General features: G+C 27.4%; 2 long non-coding RNA genes across 2 annotated transcripts; one reads left to right on the plus strand and one right to left on the minus strand.

Annotated features, from left to right (window-relative positions):
- The first annotated feature begins 552 nt into the window (after positions 1–552).
- On the plus strand, positions 553–1,272 carry LOC119668022. The gene is made up of 2 exons (XR_005251454.1): positions 553–610; positions 675–1,272. It is a non-coding gene; the product is annotated as an uncharacterized LOC119668022 (long non-coding RNA).
- Positions 1,273–2,650: 1,378 nt separating this feature from the next.
- Positions 2,651–3,518, minus strand: LOC119668023. The gene is made up of 3 exons (XR_005251455.1): positions 3,432–3,518; positions 3,316–3,369; positions 2,651–3,260 (listed from the first exon to the last, which is right to left on the minus strand). It is a non-coding gene; the product is annotated as an uncharacterized LOC119668023 (long non-coding RNA).
- Positions 3,519–5,310: the final 1,792 nt, after the last annotated feature.

Here is a 5,310-nt window from a genome sequence, read left to right on the forward strand (position 1 = left end):
AAAATTAAAATTATTTCTGCTTAATATACCGAAACAGATAACAGTGACATGCATTTAGGTATATACTTAATATTATTTTACATGTCTTGATTGATACTAATAAAGGTATCTGTCCTTTGTACATATTCCTTAGATTAACATTTATTATATTAACAATACTATATTAAATATATAATACATCCATATATGTATCATTACAAATCTGTCGCCAAATCTATCATATAAATTAGTTGTTCTTCAATTAAGACACAATCAAGTCTTCTTCATACTTTAAAGATATAATTGCTCAATATATAAAATTTGAAAATTGTATTGGAATGTTAGCCCATGCTATTTACATATGTTATTGCTATTCACAAGAAACAACAAAAGTATCTGATTATTGAAGAAATTTCATTGCAGATTTTATGTGTAGGATTTTATCATTCACTTCCAATAGAAATGACATATTCTTACCTTTCTTAAGAGCATAAACACCACACAACACAAAAATTTTAAATTTTGATATATAACAATTGTTTTTCTATTTATATATCAATTTAATATAAAATATTTGTTCTAGCCTGCTCAATTATTACAGCTTAGAATTAATATATTTAACACATTAAATGTAAGATCCTCACAAATAATTTTTTTTTAAAAAATGTGATCATCATCTCCTTATACAATTTCAGCATTCGGAAAGCGAAAACGAGAGTGTGCGGTCGGATCCACATTCTTTTGTCAATCACTACGCAAATGTCAACGACTCGCTGCGTCAATCCTGGAAGAAAACGAAGCCAGTGCGAAATTATTCAAGTTACACAGACTCCGAACCGGAGGGTAGTGCAGTGATGAGTCTCAATGGCGGTCAAATCATTGTCAATAATATGGCCAGATCGAGAGCACCATTGCCTGGCTTCTCCTCATTTGTCTGACAATCAACAGAGTTTTAAGGAACACGTAAAACCAAAATTCCATGGATTTATTAAGATAAGAACAAAATTGTTTTAGACTAGACATACGTTAGTAAACACGCACACACAAACCTATACAAGTTTTAATGTGTTTGTGAGTGCCAGTGAAGGTTACTGCCGTTTTTTTTTAATTTTTTGACAATGCAAAAAACTTTAAAATTAAGAGGGCTAAGCTACGATGATTTTTGTTTTAATTTAAAATATTTTTAGAATTAAATTAGCGCAATTAATTATTAATCTAATTATGTTTTTGTGTAGTGTGAATGTTGACTGAACTGTTTTATATACAATTTTATGTACTTGTTTTTTATATACATTTTCATTTAATTTAATTTAATTAAATTTATTCAATTTTTTAAAGAAAGCCAAACTTTATTTTTGAGTTTGACTCTGTGCGAAAATCTTTTTAATGAAAAACTGCAATTAAAAATGTTAATTAATTTATTTAAGAAATTAATGGTAATTCTTTTATGCGTAAATGCAAATATCTGTAACATGTGATGAAAGCTTTTGCACTGAACATGTGTATATGAGTGTCACAAAATTCAATTAATAATAATTAATAATGTATTTTGATTTGAAAATTTATTAATTTATTGCTTCAGTTTTGATGTGAAACACAATCAAATATTTTCTTTAATTATTTCAATTTGAATATGTATTTGTTTTAAAGAACATTCGTCATTTGGGTCCAAAATGTCTTTAAAAACCTTCCAAAATTATGACATAATATCAAAAAATCATCTGAAGTATGTTTGTATGTGTTCATGAATGTTTACGAAATCTCATTATTTTATGTGCTAAATTTTAAAAATGTATATATTTATTTTTATAACTAAACGAAAACCCAACACAGAATGCAGCTACAATTTAGCTTTAGCTTTAGTTTTTTTATACTTAAACAAATGAATTAATAAAACTACAATTTATTATTAACTTGTTATAAGTTATTAATTAAATGAAGTAAATGCTTTTAACACTTTTTATTTAAATATAAATAATTAATAAATTATTTAATAACAAACTGAAAGCCGATACAATCGGTTTCTTTGGAGCGCATATCTACTTTGTATAATTTTATTTTTATATAAACAATTTATTAATTATAAGTTATTTAAGCCATATTTATGTTCTACTCTAAACTAAAAATATAGCAAAAAAGTTAAGTAAAAGTTTTTTAAAAATTCATTATAGTAATAATTTATAAATGAAATTATAATTGTTTAATGAAATTTTTAACTAAACTGACTGATTTAGATATGTATGTATGTATGTGTATTGAACAAAAATTTATGACCTAAATGTAAAACTAATTTATTTTAAGGTGAATACAAGATTTTATATAGAAATATTTTTAGTTTAAAATTATACAACTTGTTCCATTCAAGTAGAACAAATCTGAATTGAAAAAGTAGTAAATAAATATTATAAATAATTATATAAATGAAATTATTATCATCAATTGTAGTTTAAATAAGCAAAATAAAATTGTAGATAAATTTAAGTCTAAATCATGTCTGAGAATTTTAATTAGGTTCACTCACAACGCGTTCATCTACTTTTAATTATAAGTTAGAAACTAAATATTTCGAAACAAAAAAGTATTAAATATACTTGTATATGAACTCAAATAAATGGAAAATCTTCAAAAAAATATGTTATTATTTGTGTTATTGAGGATCACATCGCACAAATTGTGTAATGCATTGATTTGCACCATGAAATACATTATTCAAACGAACAATGAAAAATGTATGTTTATTATTTATATTATTTTGCAATAATGGTAATTTGATGGTACATACGTATATCCAGTTATCCGATAATAAACCACGAAATTTTGTAGTTATCTCCAAAAACAATAATCCATGATTCTGCCTCCTACTTTCAATTATCAATTTATAATTTTATGTAATACAATTTTTTAATCAATTACATAATTTTTAGACTAACAACAACGATATTAACATAGAGATCAGATGAAGAATTAACATTCCCAATATGTGCTACTATGGGCACAAAAGGCGATTGGAATGTAGTGCTCTATTTACATACAATACAACTTAATCAATATTCTCATTAGGTCGTTTATCCTATTTTTTCTTTTGTATAGTACAGAAGTATGAACACGATCATTGTATGATGAAGCAGTACTGGGAGTTTTCGAGCAAAAAGTTCTTAAGATCTTTGAATCTCTGTGAAGAGTTCATCACCACTTCTGAATAAACTAGAAGCTGTAAGGATGGAAATTTTGTACAAATTTCCAACTTACATACAATGGCTTTATTGTTGTTGGTGAATCATCTGCAAGAAATAAAGTGTATTAAAATTAACATCGAGATAATAAATAAATACTTACCTGGAATCATTTCCCAGCACACTCGTCCACAGCATACTTCAATAGTTGGACATTCTTATAAATGAATTTATTAAATATAATTATCATTTAGCAAAATTGGGAAAAATTATAAATACCTTTGCACTACTACTTCACGCGCGTCACTTGGAGTTATTTAAACAAAAGTAAATTTCGTTTATATAAATAATTTTATTACATTAATTATTAAACTCCAATTTCTTTAACTAACTTTATTTATTTTATTAAATTTTATTCAATTTAAAAAACGCGCACATGTAAAAAAGTAAAAATGTAAACAAACATTTGCAAACGTCAAAAACGTCAGAAAGCAATTCGCTGCAAAAGGATGCACAAGGAAGCTTTTGTGCAAAAGAGTTAAATTGCATTAAGTTCAACCAAAAATAATAAATTCTATAAGATGTCGCAGTAAAAAACAAACAAATAAATATATTTTTTTTTATCCACTAACCCTTCTTTCCCAAACAGGTACGCAGTGAGTAAGTTATCATACTACCACGGAAACTCGGCTTGAGTTCACCGAGCACCCCAAAGAATATAGTCCGTACGCATTGAGCAAGCAATCATACAAAGGAACCAACTCCAGTTGCAGTAGAATACCAGGAGATCATTACCAGTGCATATAATCACGCTTTATCTACTTATTTTATTTAAAATCCTATTTCATTAATTTAAACACAGTATTAACCTCAAATTTATTTGACTACATTTAACTAAATTCCTTATTTTTCGAATACTATTTTATTGAATTAATAAAATTTGGAATAAATCTACATTTAAAATTTAACCGCATTACTTTTATTTTGAGAAGTCCTGTTTCCGCGATTATAAATTTATCGTACCGACCCCTTGAAAGAGACTGAGGATACCCCAGCATAAATTATAACGAAACTAAAAAATCAGTGTCGTTACAAAGCTATACGAGTTTTGTCGACACTCTAGCAAAAACTTAGGTTTAAAGTTGGAGAAAAAAACGTAGAGGAAGGCAGTGTCTGCGATGGAATGATTTATTCGAGAGACACTAATCGTGGGTAATAAACGAAGCTGTAAAAACCATGATCGTATCAGAGGCACCTGAGAAATTGTGCTTTATAACACCAAAACCAAATAGCGGTTTGTTGTGGGCAAAAAAAGAAGTAAGTGCAGACAGCCTTTAAAATTATTAAGACGTTAATATCATCCAAATATACTTTTTTTACTTTTTGAATTTGGAAGCAAAAAAATTTAGTTTTGCGCCAAAAAAGTAAAAATAAAGGGTCACACCAACTTCATATACATAAAAAACTTGTAATATTCAAAATTTTAATAATTATCCTACAATTTCCCGGGACCTTTAGAACGTGGATATGGTTCAGAACGAACCGCAAAGCATTTATATCGATAATATTTTTAAGTGCTTAAAGTTTGGACAATTTTTTTTTTGCTCTATCAGAACACGTGTCGCTTAAAAATTAACATGAAAAGCAAAAACAAAACTCACAGAGTTAGGTTTTACTCACAAAAAATTTAACGTCTTAAGTTTCAGTGCAACCAAATTCAAAAATCGGTCTATTGTGAATGTTTACTGGAAATATGTTGCAAAATTTCAGTCATCTGGAACAAAGAATACCTTACAACAAAGAATACCTTACAAGAACGGCAACTCCATTGTGAACTAAAATTTGTTTTTTCGCACAACAACAATTTGCCGTAGAGCTCTTGAAAGTGTTAGTGAAAAGTGCACTAACACCAGCTGAAATCCCTGAAATTTTTCACCTTTTCACCTTTTTCCGATGCTTCGAGTACTTTTGAGAACGAAATATTTCAAAAAGTTTACCATGAAGAGTGTAAGAAAGAGTGTGGTTTTGTTTTTTGGTTTTGATTTTTTGAGAGTAATATAAAATTTCGTTGCGCCAAATCATACAAAATTTACTGCGCAAATATTTAACAAAAAGTAGTTAAAATTTTGCAAACACTTTAATAGCAGTTACCAAAAAG

This window comes from Teleopsis dalmanni, chromosome 1 (assembly GCF_002237135.1).
Source record: "Teleopsis dalmanni isolate 2A chromosome 1, ASM223713v2, whole genome shotgun sequence".
Taxonomy (NCBI): Eukaryota; Metazoa; Arthropoda; class Insecta; order Diptera; family Diopsidae; genus Teleopsis; species Teleopsis dalmanni.